This window comes from Nuphar pumila, chromosome 1, assembly GCF_984573655.1.
Source record: "Nuphar pumila chromosome 1, dmNupPumi1.hap1.1, whole genome shotgun sequence".
In the NCBI taxonomy this organism is placed as follows: domain Eukaryota; kingdom Viridiplantae; phylum Streptophyta; class Magnoliopsida; order Nymphaeales; family Nymphaeaceae; genus Nuphar; species Nuphar pumila.
In genome coordinates, this window is record NC_143249.1 from 170,600,353 (window position 1) to 170,621,661 (window position 21,309).

Sequence of the window (21,309 nt, forward strand, 5' to 3'; positions counted from 1 at the left end):
AAATTAATGGTCCACAATGCACTAAAATTTTATGACTTAAAAATTATATTTTTCGGATCAAAATAACATGATCCAAGGTTTGATCCCGAGCAAACAAATCATTCTTAACACATCTATTTTGTCAGATTAAGTCAATAAAGCATAAACCTATGATTTTCAACTCCATAATTTCATATAATTTGGTGCCTTAAATGGCGCCATTACATACAAATGCCTCTTTTTTTTATTTTTGGTTGTTTTTTATGAAATGACCCTTACAGGTGATCTACATATTTTTCTTTGTAGGTATCAGCTCGTAGATTGGCCGATCTTATTTCATAGGTAGGTTTTCATAAGGCTTCAAAAATCAACAAACTACAATGTACAGTACTTTTTTCAATTTACAGTGCTTTTTCGGGTCATAAAATCATGTTTTCTCATTAAAAAAAATTATCTAAAGGTTGATTCCTAATAAGTTGAAACCATCATGAGGTTAGATTAGATGAGAATAATCAATGCCATAGAGATTCATAAGTGTTTGTATGTAATGGTGCCATTATCAAATATATATATATATATATATATATATATATATATATATATATATATATATATATATATATATATAGAGAGAGAGAGAGAGAGAGAGAGAGAGAGAGAGAGAGAGAGAGAGAGAGAGAGAGAGAGAGAGAGTAGGTGGTACGTTAGGTACACCGTGTAACCAACCTGTCCCATTGGTGCACACCTACTACCTCAATCAGTTGAACCAGGCCCACTCATGGGCTGGCAAGGTAGCCTGGTTGGAAGTGTGCATGATGCATAGTTTCCTATGATAAGTGCCCCACGTAGCATAGTAGGTTAAACTCAAATCCTGAGCGTACACCATAGCTACTGCGTTCTATCAAAATCACCGTGACCAACTACCACAGCTACAATGAAAAGGTATGTCAATATATATAAGCTAGCAAATTTCAGGTTCCACTTTCATGCTTTATTGGTGATATAGTGATTCCAAAGTATGAACATAAGCAATTAATCAAAAGCAACTGTAATAGATCTTAAGATTTGTTTTTTAATAAAAAAAAACCATTCATTTTTTGTCACCGACTGAATCATATAATTTTTACTAAAGAGTACGGTACTCTCCAAGGTATCAATAATAAGCCCTACCATTAATGTGCTTTAGTAGGCTAGTATTGAGCTTGTTAGGCTACCAGCTAATTAATAAGCTCGACATCTCACGTCCAACAATGGCCTATTCATTCATTTCCGAAGGGGACACCTTTGTCTTGTTCAATAACAACTACAAATAGTTAGCGGTGGCCGTATCGGACCTAGGTGGGTCCGAACTGGACCCGAACGGTAATGTCAAGGGTTCACATGATCCGGTAAATTCCATATTTTCTATTCAAAATGTTCATGACATAATGTATTGGATTTGGGGTGTGGTAAAGATTTAGAGACACCTATACTAGCCTGTGAATTTGTCACCAAGTGGCCACGGATCCAACACATATTGGGTTGATGAAACTGTAGGACCCTTTCTGTGGGTCTGGTTCCAGTCTCAGTGGTTTGGATCTGGGTTGGGACCCTCTTTTTTGCGGTGGTAGCGAGACATCTTGTTTTCCTATATCATTGGGAAAATGAAAGTTGGTATGTCCAGCTAGCATTGCTATATTTGTTGTGGCTTGTAGAGAATGCCACCAGATGGGCATGGCTAAGATTGGGCCCCAGTCCACTCGTAGATCGGGTAGTGGACCCAACATTGTATTATTGGTGGATCACAAAGCGTGCCGTACCAATACTACAATTATGTCTTGGTTAAAGCTAGGTTTGATCATGCAATAACTTCTCTGGACCTGTGCTGGGCCACATATTCTCCTTAAGTCATATATAGTGGGTTGGACCTTCGCTGGATCTTGGTGGGTCCAAACATGGATCCAACTTTGAGGTGCTGGTATGGGATTCAAGTTTGGACTAACCTGACCCACTATAGGAAAAAACGTACCCTGGTCCTATAAGTATAATATAAACCAGATCCATATCAGACCAGTAATATAATTTATGTTTTTTACATAAAAATTGTGGATCTTCATTGGAACTCGGGTCAGGCCTGGATATGGTATGAAATTTCACAAACCATACCTGCTCCTTATCTTGATCAAACCCTATATGTCCATCCCAAATGATTAACCGGACCTCTTTCTTTATTACAAAACCTAGATCCTACCTGCTCCAGTGGTCAGACCTGACCGATTGGCACCCTAGTCTTATCCAGTGGTTGGCCATGTTTGGCAACAATGTAAAACATGACCAAGTTCTTGGACTTGAGTCTAATTATCACATTAAGGGGATTGTGACCAAGTTCTTGAAATCCAATTTGTCCGCTAGTTAGGGAAAGCATATTGTGGTTCATCATCTTGGAGGGGACGCTTGAGTTCACGAACATAACGTGTGTTTGCTTCTTTAAGTTCTTGATGAAGATTTAATGTCCTTTAATCTTCTTGTCCAAACATGTTCTCAGGGTTCTTTTTGATAAACTTTATACACATTTTCTGGTGATTTTACATGTCTAGTTTGTAGTTATTTTTGGTCTATGCGATTTTTTGATTTATTGATTAATTATTTGAAATGGTGCCTGTATGCATGTTTGATTAATTATTTGCTAGGTCTCTGTTCACGGGGCAGTTTTTCCGTATAAATAGAAAAAAAAATCTATAATTATGATGGACATGTGTCTGTAAAAAAGTGTGACAAGTGTGAATTTGATGAGTACTGACAAAGTACATATAGTCCAATGTTGGGGTTAATCTTTTTCGTTTTTGTATGGCCTCAAGTAATTCAGCACTTTATAGGGATACCAATGGTTTGGGTTTGAGTCAGATATTTAATAAATCCATATCCATTTAGTCTTTCCCAAATCACACTCTGCTCAGTGCTCACTCTATGATCCAGATTCGATGGGTTTGCATCCCAATCCTAATCCAAACCCAAAACTGATTACATGCAATATGCATATCTAAATAGCTGAGCTAATTTGATCTGATTTGGACTTTGGAGCCAACTGGCAAATGTTGTTTCCAAAACATCATCATGTTCAATAGATGTTGATCTAGAAAATTAGTTCCAAATCCATCTCTAAAGTTTGGATCCAATTGGATGGAGCTTAAGTTGGATCAATGTTAGGAAATCTTGGCATTGGAATCTTCTCTGTGAATGAGAAGCTTTACCATAAACTAGAAAGTTTTTTTTCTTGGGAAAATCTCAAGAAACCATTGGCATAATTTTTTTTTTTAAGAAAATATGCAGAAACAAACAAAAAAGAGCATTAATATTGTGACAAAATTATGTTTTTTTTTTTTTTACCAAAAGCATGATTTTTCTGCAAGAAAAAAATTAGCTAAACTGTTATTCTCAATTGCCATTAAAGCCACCCTCTTTCGTTATCGAGGCTTGAGATAGGCAGAGACAAGTTAAAACCTCACTATTGGCATTAAAAGGGTATTTATCTTCTACAACGTACTAACCATCCTATCTAGTTAGAAATCACAGGTGCAATCTTTGTCTAGTCACTTGTTTTAATGCAACTTGGATTTAATTTGTCACTTAGAGAAAACATTTTTTTTATTTTCGAGTCATGAAATTTATGAGCCATTTGTTTTTTAAGCCTTTGAAAGACCCATTTACATGGCACAACTGCATTTCAAAGCATGTTTTTTCTCAGAACAAACCATCTAGATCACATCTATATGGTTGGATCTATTTTAAAATAAAAAATAAAACTTTGTTGACGATATTGTGCGAAAATAACGCTACTTTACTTTTTTTCAATTTTCTTTCTTGCTTCTTTTAAATTTTTTTTTTCTGATAAAAACAATGAATATGGGGGTGGTCCTCCTGCCAAATCTAATTCATGGATTAGAGATCCGAGGCTTTCAAGTGCACCCTTTGTATATTCTAAGATTGGATCTAGCCGTTAGGCAGGTTAGACCAGATCCAAAACCCCAACATCCCTATGGCATTACAAAAAGGTTGGGTATGTTTGGTATTTTTTTTTTTTTACAGATTGCAAATCATTGAAAAGATATAATGATGTATCCTAGAGTGAACCAGTTACCCTAATTATGTAGATGTAATTTTAAAAGGATGATTTTCCAACATTCAAAAAAACAACAACAAAGAAAAAGGATAAAGGGGAGGGGTCTTTTTTCCATGCAGCTCTGCTATACTTAGGAGACAATGTATATTACAATTATGTGATTCCCTGGAACAGTTGGAAAAAGCTATGAATCCTCGTTCACTTATGGCACTTATGGCACGTTTTGAAGCGTTATAAAATTTCTTTCTTACCCACGTTCACTTATGGCACGTTTGTAAGCAAGAAAAACTCTCATAGGAAAAAAAATTCCTATGATAAGTTTTTCAAAAAAAAAAATTCACTTGTTTGTGTAGCATGAGAAAAACTGGCCTGAAAAGAAAGAGAAAAATGTTTGCTTGTTTGTTAGTGCATAAAAAAAATCTAATTATCGTGAAAAGAATCCCAACGTCTCCAAATAATCATGAAAAGCAATCACGGAACACCAGTTCTACGCTGACACATCAAAGAAACGGCAATTAACATCAAATGAGGCAAAAATAAAAAGCTGGAAAATTAAAATTAAAATTAAAATTAAAAATTTGGATTAAGAAAAACATGATACCACATGAGAACAAAAAAATCGGAAATATTTAATGTTTTGAAGACACCAAACACTATAACAGCAAAAAAAAGTCCGAGAACAAAAAATTAGGAAATATTTAACGGTTTGAAGACCCCAAACACAACAAACATCCAAAAAAAAGTCTACATCTAATTGACAAACAGAAAAAAAAATGTCTTACATGAATCCCCTAATTGAAACCATTCTATACCACCAAGGTAAGAGTTTCTATCTAAATAGAAGACCAATGAGAAAAAAAATGACACCATATAAAAACAAAAAATTAGGAAAAACACGGGCGAGGAGGTGATGGCGGCACCCATGGAAGAAGGTAGCTGCTACTCCTCTCTATCACAAACGAAAGAGGAGGGGCGAGAGAGGGGGTGTACAAACGAAAGAGGAGGGGCGAGAGAGGGGGTGTCGCTCTTGATAGGAAAGACTCCTCCACCTCCTTGAATGAGTCTTTCTTATCAAAATATGTACCTTTTTCAAAATGTTCTCAAAGAAACATTTTCTCTTGTTTGGAGAGATTGGAAAACCATACATTTTGTTTTTTACCTCAGATCACTTTTCTTACATGTTTTCCACTTTCAAACGTGCCCTAAAAGGACATTATTGCACTTCTTACCGTCATGAACTTGCATCCACCCACCTTTAAATATTAGGAACTTACAAATAACCGGAACAGATAAGAGTTCCTAAGGCAGGTTTGAAATAGATTTTAGCCATACTCTTGTTTTGGATGGCATATATGGGTACTTGGGATCAGATTTAGGATAAATATTTTTAATTAAAGTTTTAAAAAACATTTAACTCAAAATAACTAGTTGATGATAAAGTAGAATACTATTTTTGATATTTGAAATTATTTAACTCGAGTTAGCTAGGTGAAGTGAAGGTATGTTAAAGCAGGTCCTTATTGCACGGTTGCCTGAAAAACCTAGGTCTATATGACGAATTACAGAAAGGTGGTATCTGACATGGAAGTACAGGTAAAAGTTGGGTGGTGGAGGTGACATGTAAGACAACCTAAACATCAAGCCTGCACTTTCATGCTGCCACCATTTTAAAGAAAATTAATATTCTAAGAATTAACACAAACATTAAAGTCATTTGTTGAATAAAATCTGTCGTATATTTTATGCGGCAATAAATATGTTCTGTGCCTTTCTAAAAATAAATATGTTCTGAACTTACTTTTCAAACTCAACAGCTTAGTGATGCATGAAATCATGCTCTTTGGTGGTTATACATTGGCCTGCTGAGTTAGGGACCAACTGTAACCCTAAACCACCCTTAAAAAAGATCACCTTGAACATCCTGCAAAAAAAGATCACCTTGAACATTTTAAACCCAATCCACACAAACTAGTCTGTCCTAGACTAGGTCTCTGTTGGGTAGAGCAGACCGACCAATCAGCCATATAACCTGCAAAAAAAAGAGGAGAAAAATAGCTATATAGATAGTTATATGAAAAATTACCTTGAACATAAGTAGGGTTCAATCAATGCGAACCATGAAGAAAAATGCTTATGAAAATGCATATGTTATATAATATGCATATGTATTTAAGTGATGTTAGTCTATGTGAGCCATGAAGAAATATGCTTATGAACTAATGCATAAGTGCACACATAATATGCATGTGAGTATATCAATGCTTTAGTAATGCAATCAAAGAAAAATGAATTATGAGATGCCATGTGATGGAATAACTCATGCAATGCATAAATGCCTATGTATGTGTGAGTGTATATGCCCATGCATTCATAATAAAAATGCGATGCATATGACAAAATAGTTTATCTACATGAAATATCTATGTGAGCATGTTTATGTCAAAATGCATATGAGGTAAGATGCATATGAGATGTATAGATATGTTTTTCTTAGAATTTGTACATTATGAATGAATGCAATATGATGCATGTCTTCATAAGAAAAGCATGAGATGATGATGTTCCTTGACAATGCCATGAAATGCTATAAAATATCATGATTTGTCATGTATATGTTTTCAAATGCCACACGAATTGGCCATGAGGCCCATACATGAATAAAATATATCATGTTGTAGAGATGTATGATGCATTGATGTACATCATGAAATTAAGTGTAATCATATGTCTTGTGCTATGCTATGAGATGTTAAGGCATAAGGTTTGATGAACCTAGTGAACATCATTGACTTTGTGTGTAGACCTTCTCTGTCATATAAATAAATGTTATAATGAATAGCTAGAAAATGCTTTCTTATGAGCTTGGGTGGGATGTGAACCCACAAATTGTAAGAAGAAGTCTCACTTCGCATGCATACATCCATACAATGAAAATTTCTATTATCACCTTCACAAACAATGTGCTCCTATGAGCTAAAGGCGTCAAAGCACATGAATGGGTTGGGTACAAAACATGTCATGACATGTATACTGCCTTGAGAGAAGTATTGGGGCTACTGAGCCTATTTGTCTTGTAAAGCGACAACATGAATTGCTAACAACCTTAAAAAAGATAAGACTGCCTATGAACCCATTCACAATGTTGGTTCACCTTGGAGATGGTGGAATGGTATAACCTCAAGTGATAATGTCGCATGTAGGTTTCATCTAGATATCATACCAACTTAAATTCAAGAGCAATGATGCCCTTAGACCTTCACAATCTGGTTAGCTTTGTAGAGATTTTTCTGGATCACGGATTGCTCATGTAACACCTCAAAACTTTTATCCCAAAAATCATAATTTTTTTACAAATAGTTTTAGAAATCACAACGAAAATTCAAAATGAGATAAAAGCTTTGGCGTATCACAAATCCATCATATCATTAACACATAAATTTAAAATTTAACACCCACATTTAATAAAATTTTATTATAAAATTTTAATTAATAATATCACAGTCTTATTGAAACTCCTCAGTAAAAATGGGAGGAGAACACTATAGATTTTATTGTGGGGTTACCCAAGACTTGTCGTCAACACGATGTCATCTAGGTAATCATGGATAGATTGACCAAGTCAATGCATTTCTTACTTATCCGAGTTACTCAAACCCCCAAGTGTATTGCAAGTGGTTCATCTGCATGGTGTACACGTCTCAATTATATCTGATTATGGCACTTGTTTTACTCCGCTATTTTGGGGCCAATTTCATCCGGCCTTTGGTATGAATTTGAAGTTTAGCACAACTTTTCATCTTTAGACAGATGGTTAGTCTGAGAGGACTATTCTGACCCTCGAGGATATGTTGTAAGCTTACGCCTTGGATTGAATAGGTGATTGGGATAGCCATATAATTCTTACAGAGTTTGCGTATAACAATAGTTATTCTGCGAGCATTGGCATGGCAGCATATAAGGCATTTTATGAGAGTTATCATGTAGATTGCTTGTTTATTGGGACGATATTGGCAGTGGTAGTATAGAGTCATCTATGGCAGATCAACACTACATTGATTAGGTTTGGATTATTCGTGATCATTTGCGTATAGCACAAAGCCGTCATAAGAGCTATGCAGATTGTCGTTATAGAGAACTTACTTATGAGGTAGATGACATTGTGTTTATCAAGATTTCTCCTACTAAGATCATATTTTGTTTTGGCAAAAAGGGTAAACTCAGTCTGAGATATGTTGGTCATTTCAAGATCTTGAAAATGATTGGCAAGGCAACATATCACATAGATTTACCACCTTAGTACATGTAGATTCATGATGTTTTCACGTGTCTATGTTGAGGAAGTATGTTTCTTATACCTTTCATATTATTCAGTACGAGAACATGGATATTCAAGAGAACATGTTTGTTATCGAGAGATCGATTCAGATTGTAGAAAAGAAAGAGCAAGTTTTGCGAACCAGAACCACTCTCTTTGTGAAAGTGCTTTGGTAGCACCACAATACTGAGAAGTGCACGTAAGAACCAGAAGCGGGTATGTGGAAGAAGAATCCCTAGTTATTTGTAAGCGAGTAAAAATTTTGAGGATAATTTTTTTTTTAGAGGGAGAGGGTGTAAAACCTGTAATTTTTAAGAATTATAAATAAATAAAGTAAATATCTTTGTTATCGAATTAGAAATGTATTTCTGGTTCTTAAATTTTATTTATTGATATATTATATGTTCATTTACTCATTTCTTGCCAATAAGGGTATACTTGGTGTTTTTAAAATTATTTTAGGTAATTAATTATTAAAAACATTTAATTTATAATTAAAACTATACATTTAAAGAGTTTTGAGCTTAACTAGATGTATTTAAGTAGCTTATGAAAAGTATTTCTATCAAAAGGATATTTTGGTATAAGATAATTTAAGTGGATATTTTAATCTAATATAATTAATAATTAAGGAATTGCTAAACAATAATGTATTTGGAGTTAGAAGAGTTTGTTTTGTTTTGGTAAAACTTAGGATTTGGTTTAGTATAAGAAACTGAGTTTTATATGGACCCATAGTCCATATGGGTTTGTACCCAATGGGTCAACCCAAATTACGATTTTTTATGAATTTTAAATAAAGAGAATTATGGTTATTTCTAATTTATAATTTTAAATGATCTACATATATGAAAAATTAGAAATTATTTTTAGTATTTGAATTATTACATAACCTGATTTAGGGTTTTGATATAAACTGGATCCAAACCGGACTCGATTTGGACCTGGTTTGGAATGGACGCACAAGGGGGTTAGTGATAGGTCCAGTGGGGCCCACTAAGGCACCTGACCCCTCTTATCCTTCTTTCTTTCTCAAACCCAAGGGTTGGCACCATCATTTCTCTCACTCTCTCTTTTGGGTTTTGAAAGAAAACCTATTTTCTTCTTCCTTCATCCTAGCCGACTAGCATTGGGATTAATGCCAATCATTTTTGGATATTTATGCCACCCATAAGACGCATAGGTGAGTTTGTTCTCCTTCACCTATTTCTTCTTTTTCTTTGGTTTTTCTCATAGCCGATTTCTCATTTGGGGATTTCTTGATTTTTTGTGAACACTCCCAATATTGAAAATCATGCTCAACTCGTTTTCACCATTTTCCATGTTCAACAACACTATTTGCATCATCCCCATCCCCTTCTTTGTGTAATTCTTCTCTTTTTTATCAATTTTTCTAATGAAATCGATTTCCTTCTTGGAGGTTGCACATTGGGAACCATGCAGTAACATTGAGTGGATTGGGAATGCATGCAGACTGTGGAGGACGCCCATCCACAGTCATCCAATCCAACCCTTCTCATGTTTGAGTTGTTTGGGTCAAATTTTGAGAGAATCACCTTACCCAATCTTTATTATGGATGGTTTTGTGTGTGGGGATATCTTTCAACACTACCTCGTGATTTATGCAGCATTGTAGCACCCTCCATAAGTGAGAGAGCACTCCAGTTGAACATGTTTTTGTTGTTTTATCTTGGTGTTGCACACCAAGTGTTTGGTGAATTGTCGAAGAGGCAATTCGTTGCAGAATTTGCAAAACTTCTTGGATTTTCAGGTTTTGCCACACTTATTTTCTGAATCTACGAGGGTATGAACCATTAACTAAATTTTTAGAATGCTCATTTAAGTTGTTTTGTTGCAATCTAATGTGTTTTTAGCGTTAAGTTAGTCTATGCATGTAGTGTAGTATCATATTTGTGTAGTTAGGTTTCTAACACGCCTAATAGTTTACTATGTGATTTTTTTATTAATTAAGTAATGTGAGCATGTAATTAGAATTATTTAATTATTATATTTAATTTTGTTTCACATGTTATCAATTTTGAAATTTTAGTATTATCTTGAAAATTGTGTCACATGTTCGGTAAAATGTCAAAGAGAGAAAAGTTCAGATTTAGATGCAGTTTTGAACAAGATTCAAAATTAGTTTTTAAATATCGATCATGTGTATTTAAAACTCAGTTTTAAAGTGGTTTTATACACATTTGAGTTATTTTTTTGGTTATGTGTAAAATGCATGTGAGCAAGCGCGAATTTATGTAGTTAACTATGTTAACACACATATCGTAAAATCAGTTTTGTGCAAGTGCTTATGCATTGTTTATGTTCACAATTGAGTATGCATAGATGAACGTGTTAATTCAGTTTAGACATGTATTAAATTCTTAAATATTCGTATCATGTGAATGTATAAATTATTATGCAATTATCACAAATAATATGATACTTATTAACAAGTATTACAAGTGGCTAAAAACCAAAGCACATTCAAGTGAATGCAATTGTTTATGCTTGTGGTAAGTGATTTTGATGTAAAATATTGTGTGAACATTGAAATATAGTTCGAAGATCATATAGAGCATGATTTGAATGAATGAGAATAGAAGTGATCTTCTTGTTATGGTACGCAGATCGTGCTTGACATCATTTTAGAATAGTGAAATATAATATTTTTGCAGGTACATATTTGTATGTGCATGATTAAAATGAATGTATGCATGAATAATGTTAATACATGACTGAAATGAATGCTTATGCATCATGAATATATGTAAAGCATGTTATGTATATTATAAATGTATCATGCATAAGAATGCAAAATAAATCATGCATGTGTGCGTGAATAAAATATGACATGTATAATGCATAAAAGCATGTGTTAATGAATCATGCATAAAGGCATGAGAAGGTTATCATGTGAGATAATGATAATAGAATATGACCTATGACTTTAATAAAAGATAACCTTGGGACCACGGGTTCAAATAAGGCATTGGTGAAACCAAGTTCTTAAAGATGGTTGAGTCTCTCCCGATCTCAACGAGATGGTTGGGTTCGTCTCGATCTCATGTCTTTTTTAGAGAGAAAAATACAGTACAAACCTCATGGGTTATTATGATATTTGGAGACTACATGTGCCTCGTTCTCACCCAGTATAGGTCATGAGGATAGACCTACCCGGGATTCGCAGGGTAAGGCAAAAAACTCTGCATAGTAAGAAAAAATATTTTCTTTATTTTTAGCTCAAGCGGTGTACGTGGGCATAGGCCGGTGCAGGGACCCTGTGTTCATCTCCCAACATTTAGGATAGACTTGGTTAAATTATAGGAGAAAAAAATAAAATACATAACATAATAAATGCATTTAAAATAATCAAGAGAAACAATGCACTAGATTTATAGAATCACTTTTATCATGTGCGTAAACATATAGATGTAGACATGTAAAATTTTTAATGTTTACATATGTCATTGCATATGAGCATTCATGTGAATGAAAAAGTCATGTATAAGGTCGTGATTAACCTGATGCTTCAAGTCATGAACTTAATTGTAATGGACGTGAGGTGCATGTATGTGTGAAACATACGAGAAATATTGAAAGAAAAAAAACCTATTCTTCTTTAATAAAATTGCAAAAGTGCATAAGTGGTCATGAGAATTGATCGATTACCTATAAAATGTAATAATGCATAACATAGTCATGAAATGGATGCGTTTATGCTTTTTCTGAGAAAATATATGTGAATGCTTTAGTTGCTATAGACTTGTATGTCTAATTTGCTTGAAAAATATGCATGTATTAAATACACAAGAATGGTCGAATGAAACTTTGATGTATTTGTCATATGCAATTTTATAAATGCACATGTTACGTTTGTGAGAGACTCTTATATCCTGACTTGTTTAAAAATCATGTGTGTGTGTTTCACGCTAGACATGGTCAATGAGATTTGACCTATTTACTTTATGCAATTATATATAAATTGCTTGATTATTATTATTTTATGTGAATGAATGTTATGGATGCGAATGAATTTTATGATGTTAATTTTTTTGACACTCATTTTATAAATAATAAAAATCACACTATGATTGTACTATTACAAACTTAATTTGTATTTTTTAAGTTTGGTTTTGAATTTCTTACTTACACATTATTAATGTCCTACAATAGTATAAATATCATCCTATAAGATTAAAGTGAAGGATGGGTTGCTCCGTATTTGGAGGAGACACTTTTGATTATTATGATTTCTTGGGGATCCAAACTTTTGATTTTTTACATATTTGTAAATATCCAACTTTACTGTTCTTGATCATTACTCGTTTAGATTTGTAAATATTTTAGAATGATATGAACTTGTGGATGTTATTCTTTTTCTATATGTAAAAATTAAAATGTAATTGCAAAATCTCAACTTTTACTTAACTCTTAAATATCTTAACCATTAAATAAATTTTATTTTTTGTATTTTATTAAATGAAATTTTTAGAGTAATAAACTCAATTAGATTGTGTCTATGATTTCGCAGTGTATCTAATATTGGGATACTAACATACACTCACGTTTACGCTCAAGTGAGCCATCCAGTATTTAGAACGGTTAGAACGTGACCCTAAATAAACATGTTGACACGTTACTTTTAAAAGTAGTATAAAACTTTATAACAAATAAAAAAATTAATTTTATCAAAATTTCTGGTTTTGCTAAAAGTTTTAAAATGTTAGATTTTTTAAGGATGTTACATCCAATTTTTCTATCTTTCAAAAATTCTTTTGAAATCAAGAAGTTTCAAAAATAGTGATTAATCAGTAAGATAAAAATAAATAGCTAAATAATCGATCATTTTTACTAGGTAATTCTTTTACTCTTAATATTACATTAAATCTTATTTATATACATATTAATTTTACAGGCTTCGTATCTTTAAATTTTTTTTATTTAAAAATGTAAATTTTTTATTTATTTATTTTTCATTGATTCCATGCTCTCTCTCTCTCTCCGTTTAATTGACTGACTCCGTTTTAGGTCCTCTCTCTCTCTCAACAGAAACCGCTGAATGGCAATTCCTCGTTCCCTATTTATCACGATTTGCCGATGAACCGATATTCAGTAAAAGTCGACGCTTACTAATCGTGTTCAGCGCGCATCGCGGTTCGTCGGCTATTTGTGTCATTTCATCGCCGAGGACAGCTTCACTGCCTTCCATTTTTTGCAATGATGACATCATACGTTTTGGTTCAACCCCACCGTTTGCAGAATGAATGGTGGTGATGAGGGCCACCGATCCGATTTCGAATCACAGACCTCGGGACCACGTCTCTCTCTCTGTGAATCCCGATGCCTTCTCTCTCTCATAGAGGCGTCCTTCTTCTCTAATTTCCTTGACCTCATCGCTATTTATGCACTACATCCACATACGAATCAAGCACAGGGAAGAATCGCTTCCTGGCAGTGATGAGTTCGGTCACTGATGTCACCGAGCACACAGGCGGAACACGACCCCGCGTGGTCATGCTGCCATGGCTAGCATTTGGCCACATCTACCCTTTCGTGGAGCTCTCCAAGAAGCTATCCCACCGAGGCTTCACTGTCTTCTTCTGCTCCACCCCTGCTAACCTTTCTTCCATCAAAGACAGGCTAACTGCTGAAATCAAGCCCATCGAGATCCACCTGCCCTCCACTCCGGGGCTTCCCCCTCACTGCGAGTCCACCGCTACTCTCCCCAATCGGCTCCTTCCTTTACTGAACAAAGCCATCGATTCATGGGCGCCGGAATTCTCGCGGCTCCTTCGAGCCATTGATCCCGACTGCGTGATCCATGACCTTTTCCCATGGGCATCTGCTGCAGCCTCAGAACTCGGCATCCTTTCGGTGCCATTCTTGATAGTTGGTGCAATGAGCACGTCTTACATCTACTTCTTGGCCAAGAGAAGCATATTAATCCCCAAACATGAATTCCCCGTGGATTTCGAAGGCTTCGATATCCGAAAGATGGACGAAGCTCTTGAGAACAAGGAGGAAGGTGAGAGCATCGATCTGAAGAAGAGGATGGCCGATTGCTTGGACAAATGCACCAGCATTATCACGTGCAAGACGCATGGTGAGATCGAGCGCAGGTTCATCGACTACTTCTCGACGATATCCGGGAAACAAGTAATCCCGGTGGGCCTTCTCTTTCCTGAACGAGACCATGGTCGCTGTGCCTACACAGAATGGCTCGATACAAATCGTGAGGCCTCTGTTGTGTATGTTTCATTTGGTAGTGAATATTTCATGACCAAGGAGCAGATCGGAGAGATTGCACTGGGCCTGGAGCAGTGCGGTTTAACTTTCATATGGGTGGTGCGATTCGTGAAAGAGGATGGTGTGGAGGAAATGAGCTTGGAAGAGTCATTGCCTGATAGGTTTCTGGAGAGGGTTGGAGATAGAGGGATGGTGGTCAAGGGCTGGGCACCACAAGCGAAGATATTGAGCCATAAAGCCATAGGTGGGTTCCTCTCCCACTGTGGGTGGGGGGCTGTGAGCGAAACCATCAGCTGTGGGGTGCCCCTGATAGCGTTGCCCTTGCACCTCGAGCAGTCATTGAACGCTAAGATAGCTGTGGAGGAGTTGGGTGTTGGAGTGTTGGTAGAGAGAGAAAGAGATGGTGGGTTCAAGAGTGAGAAGATTGCCAAGGGTATCAGGAGGCTGGTGGTGGATGGAGAAGGTGCGGAAGTGAGAAGGGTTGCTAAGGAGCTGGGGGAGATGATCAGGCGAGAGAGGGATGCAGATATCGAATTGGTGGTGGACGAAATAAAGAAGTTTGCGTTGAAGAGGAGCACTGCGGGCGGTTCCAAAGTTAGCGCCTAGAAAAGGTGGACATAGATAGACCTCCTTGACGCGCGTTAAAGGTTTTCAAGTGCGTTCTATTTAATTTTCTCCAGTCGTTTCTGGTTTTTTGCTTGTAAGTTTAGGCTCTTCTGTGCAAGCTCTGTTCTGCAGATATCTGCGGTCTACCAACGGGGGCTCCTCGTGGTTGGAGGACCTGACAGTGCACGTCTCCTGGTGGGACGTTGCAGGTTCAAACCCCAGTGGTACGTTAACTAATAACTAGTGGGGTCTGCCTAACCCCAGTTTTCCTTTAAAATAAAAAATAAAAAAATCTGCTGTCTGCTGTAGAGTCTATGTGTCTGGTGGTTATTCAAAATAAACTCTAGAAAAAATAGAAAAGTACCTCTCTCCCTGTTCACACCTTGAAATAAACAATGCAATGTTAGCTGTTTTTTCTTCTGTTATATCGCGTCTGGGTGTGATCTCCTGTCATTCGTTGGTCTCATTTTGTCTTGAAAAGAAAAAAACTTTCAGTGTTTTTATGTTAACAATAAGATTGGGTGAACAGTTCCAGTGACTTTACAAAGTACTCCGGCCAAAAAAAAAACAGAAAATTGCTGCATGTGTAGCCATTTTTTATGTTTTGTGTTTTACATAGAAAATCGCTGCTTGCGATTTTCGGTGTTTGATTCGTACGTAGGAAATCGCTGCATAAGTTGGCGATTTTCTTTGTTTTATGCTTTACTTTGTAAAGTACCCAACTGGATCAACTTTAAAAGTTAGAGCCAAATTGATGCATCGCCAAAGCAAGATGAAAATGAATCTACGCCCTGAGCTACTGTACTCTATTTTAATTAAACTAACTCATTGAAATGAAAGAAATATAACCAGCCTAACGATTCAATTTAACCTTTTCTGAAAGTCTTCAATCATCTCAAAAGAAACATTTAGAGGCTAATGTTGGGCGAAACCCTGTAAATACAACAAGACAGGGAGCGTACCTGGATTCGCCATTGATCGTGTAGGAATTTCGGCGTTCTCTTCAGTCGGTCGACGCCCACAATGAGCCCAAGCCTAATGTCGACGGTGAGCAGGACCCTGTTCTGCTAAGCTTGAATGTAGAACTGAATTTGGGCAGGGATTCGTTACGAACTCTCATCAACTTCGTAACCCCTATCCTCTTTATATAATGGAGGAATTGGGCAGTTACGTGAATGTGGTCTCTCCACATTCACGTAACTCCCACCCACTATCTCCATTAATCAGCCACTTACGTGACCCAATAAGATGGTGTCAAACTGGGTCAGACTGTGGGTTTGACCCGTAACCCAAAAAGTCCAACATTCTCCCACTTGGCCCATTGACACCAAAAGTGTACTAAATTGAGGTGTACACCGTTATCTCGATTTAATTCTTCATGTGGGTTCACATGCCACCCTTTATCACAAGGATGAATCATATGAGTCAAGGATATGAACACCCCTTTATGAAATGTCATATTTCCTTGTACTACACTACAATTCACCTTCAGTGCTTAGGCATGTAAATAAATTACCTATATGAATAGGTTGATCTCTCACCTATTCTATTGGTCCTTTAATATTGTTATTCTGCTATTCTCTCTAACCCATATGAGAGATTCTTTATGCAAAATCAACAATAACTCAAAACCTTAGAGAATCAAAACATAAACACAAATGTGATTGCTTAATGTATTGTCATACATCAGAAGGAATAAAAAAGACCCATCCCCTTTACATGTTGGGAATACAATCCCGGTGCTAGCCCTTTAGTAAGGGGATTCGTAGTCATTTCCTTCGTCCCAATTGTATCAATACATACCACATGATTCTCAGTCCTTTCTTTAACAACAAAATATTTTAACTCCATGTGTCGACACGATGTTGAGCTCTTGTTGTTATTTGAAAAGGACACAACTGCTTCATTATCACAAAAGATCTTTAGTGGTCTCTCAATAGAGTCCACTATACCAAGACCCATAATGAAGTTTCTTATCCAAATGGCCTGTGACGAAGTCTCGTATAGAATAATAAATTCCGCCTCCATGGTATGAGCAGCAGTGGTAGACTGCTTTCCGCTTCTCCATGAGACAGCACCACCCGCTAGAAGGAAAATGTATCCAGTAGTGGATTTTCTACTGTCAATACACCCTCCTAAGTCCGCATCAGAGTATCCAACGACCTCTAGGTGGTCAGCTTTCCTGTAGGTCAACATATAGTCTTTCGTTCCTTGTAAATAGCGCATGACCTTCTTCGCTGTCTTCCAGTGCGCAATGCCTGGATTTGACTGATATCTACCAAGCATTCCCATAACAAATGCTATATCAGGTCGAGTGCAAGTCTGCGCATACTGTAAACTCCCAACTGCTGAAGCATATGGGACAACATCCATCTGAGCCTTCACAATATCATCCTGAGGACAGTCCTTCAAGCTCAATTTATCCCCTTTTACAATAGGTTCCGAACTAGGAGAACAATTCTCCATCCCATATCTTTTAAGAACCTTAAGGATATAGGATTTCTGAGATAGGCCAAGGACACCCTTAGTTTTGTTACGACGGATCTCGATTCCAAGAACATAAGTGGCCTCACCCATGTCTTTCATATCGAAATGAGAGGAAAGAAAGTCTTTTGTTTCATGTAAAAGACTCAAATCATTAGTTGCAAGAAGAATATCGTCAACATATAAAACCAAAATTATGAACTTACTCCAACTAGTCTTAATGTAAATACACTGATCAACAATGTTTTCAGTGAATCCAAAGTTCATTATTACCTGATTGAACTTCTTATACTACTGGCGGGAGGCCTGTTTAAGTTCATAAATTGACTTATTCAATTTGCAAACTAAGTTATTTGAGTCATCTATACTGAAACCAGGAGGTTGTTGCATGTATACCTCCTCATCCAGATCCTCATTCAAGAAGGCGATTTTCACATCCATCTGATGCAGCTCTAAATCAAAATGAGCTACGAGGGCCATGATTATTCTTAATGATTCTTTAGTTGAGGCAAGAGAAAAAGTCTCATTATAATCAATGCCCTCTATCTGTGTCAAATCTTTTGCAACAAGCCTAGCCTTGTACCTCTCCACATGACCTTTAGAGTCTGTTTTGGTTTTGTAAACCCATTTACAACCAACAGGTCTAACTCCATCAGGTCGAGGTACAAGATCTTACACTTGGTTCTTTGCCATAGAGTCAAGCTCTTCTTTCATGGCATTGATCCAATGTGTTGATATTTCACTTTCAATGGCTTCTGCAAATGTGAAGGGATCTTCATCAATCTCTATGAAATCATTTGACTCTTGTAAATATACCACATAGTCTGAATGGATAGCAGATTTCCTAATTCTGGTGGACCTCCATACAGGTGCTACAGGTGGTTCAAAATGAGCCTCTGTATCTTGTTGTTGTTGTATATCCTCATCAACAACCGGATCTAGTTGAGATTGATGTTCATTGACTGGACTTTCTCTTACATTACTCGAAGGAACAATAATAGAGAAAATTGGGTCATTATCCTCAGCAGGTGTAGAACCTGAATCCTGCATTTCCTCAGAATCAATATTTTGAGATGCATCTATCCCAACAGAACCATTTTCAAGAAATCTTGCTTTATTTGTTTCCACTATCTGTGGTGTATGAGATGGACAATAAAACCTAAAGCCTTTCGATCTTTCTGGATAACCAATGAAGAAACCACTAGTTGTCCTAGGATCAAAAGCTTTTATATGTGGGTTATACAATTTAGCTTCTGCTGGACATCCCTATATGTGCATATATGACAAAGAAGGTTTTCTACCTGTTCATAACTCGTAAGGAGTCTTTTGAACAGCCTTCGTAGGAACCTTATTCAAAATATGCACTGCAGTCCTAAGAGCTTCACCCCACAAGGTCAAAGGAAGGTTTGAGTGATTCAACATCGCTCGAACCATTTCTTTAAGCGTACGGTTTCTCCTCTCAGCTACACCATTCTGATAAGCACTACCAGGCATGGTATACTGAGGTACAATGCCTTCCTCTTTTAGAAACCGCGCTAATGGACCTTCCTTTTGTCCCATCTCAATGAAACGACCATAATATTCGCCACCTCTATCTGACCTGACAACATTAATAACTTCACCGGTTTGTTTCTCTACTTCTTTCTTGAAGTTCTTAAAAACTTGAAAGACTTCAGATTTTTCAGATAATAAGTAGAGATACATATACCGTGAGTAATCGTCTATAAAGGTGACAAAATACTTTTCACCCGTATAACACGGTGAAAAAGGGCCGCAGACATCCGTATGCACTATTTTTAACTTTCCATTGTTGCGTTTGACATCTTTCTTGTATGTGTTAGACTGCTTAGCCTTTATGCAGTCAACACATGGCTCTATATTCGTAAAATCAAGGGATCCAAGGATTCCTTCTTTCACGAGTCTTTGGACTCTCTCTTTCGAGATATGTCCTAATCTTTGATGCCAAAGCAAATAGGATTGATCATCCTTTAGACTATGTTTATTGCCAATCATTGTGTTCTCAATGGAGTGAGATTCCTGAATTTGAAGTTTGGTTCTTAATCGATACAAACCATCACACATATATGCAGAACCTATATTCATTGAATTTTTCATAATAATAAGTTCAGATTTTTCAAATTTAAACACAAAATCAAACTTATCAAGTTTTGAAATTGAAATTAGGCTCCGACTATAAGATGAAACATAAAATGTATCGACCAAATCCAACATGAATCCCGACTCCAACACAATTTTGCAGGTCCCAACGCTCTTTATATGTGAACGCATCTTATTTCCTAAGAAGATGCTCCTTTCATGCTCCGTTGGTTCCCTTTTGTTCACAAATGCCTGCAAAGAGTTGACAATGTGCACCGTGGCACCAGAATCAATCCACCAACTATGCAATGGAACATGAATTAGATTGCACTCATGAGAAACGAATGACTTATTACCTTTATTTTCGAGCCATTTCTTGAACTTCAAACAGTTCACCTTCTTATGCCTCTTCTTTTTGCAGAAGAAACACTTTATAGAAGGGCCACCTAACTGGGATTTGGCTTTCGCCTGAGAGTTTGAACTCTCCCCAGTGGCTCTCTTCTGATTCTTCTTTTTGAAGGAGCTTTTCTTTGGCCTCGACCTCTGTTTATCCTTATGAGAGGCCATATGTGCACTTGGCACCCTCTCACCCTTCAATCTCTCCTCTTCCTCAACACACTTACTCAAGAGGTCATTAAAAGACCACTCATCATTATGTGTGTTATAGGAGATTTTAAAGGGTCCATACTCAGTAGGTAACGAGGTTAAGATTAGATGGACTAAAAAGGAGTCAGAGATGGCGAACTTCATGTCATTCAGTTGAGTAGCAATATTCCTCATTTCCAAAATGTGTTGTCGAATGTGACTGTCACCAGCATATTTCATAGACACTAATTTGGACATGAGAGTACTGGCCCTTGCCTTATTAGAAGTGACGAACTGAGCCTCAATGGCTCCCAGAAATTCCTTCACAGTCCTACAATGAGGAATTGCGCCTCGAATGTTCTTAGCCACCCGAGATTGCAAAAACAACAGGCTAAGTTTGTTCGAGCGCTCCCACTTCTCAGAGGCAACCTTCTGATCGGCTGTGCTCTGCTCATTAAGAGCGGGAAGTTCGTCAATTCTAAGAGCCAGATCTAAATCCATATAGCCCAAAGAGAATAACACAATTTCTTTCCAATCAGAAAAATTTGATCCGTCTAAGATATGGATACTACTAGAATCGTCGATATAAAAGGAACCTGATAAATCAAAGGAACGAAAAACGGAAAGATGTTACTATTATTGCTCAAACGAGACTCGTGTTGAAAAGGTAAAAGTGAGACCCTTTATTTTCACCTTTTCTGAGACAAACATAGTTGAGCCATTATCGTTTCACTTTGGTGAAAACGACAATACTCATAATTGCTCTGTCTCTTTAATTCTCAAGGAATTGACTACAGTTGGTGAAACTAGTAGATTATGAATCCAGAGGCAATTTAGCACTGTACCTTTGGGTACGAACATGCTTCATGGGCTGTAATGCATATCTACTATCACACCC

General features: G+C 36.6%; 1 pseudogene across 1 annotated transcript; it reads left to right on the forward strand.

Moving 5' to 3' along the window:
* Window positions 1-13,758: 13,758 nt before the first annotated feature.
* LOC149851258 (UDP-glucosyltransferase 29 pseudogene) lies at window positions 13,759-15,670 on the forward strand (annotated as a pseudogene). Its single transcript, XR_016430839.1, has one exon. The product of XR_016430839.1 is annotated as a UDP-glucosyltransferase 29 pseudogene (transcript).
* Window positions 15,671-21,309: the final 5,639 nt, after the last annotated feature.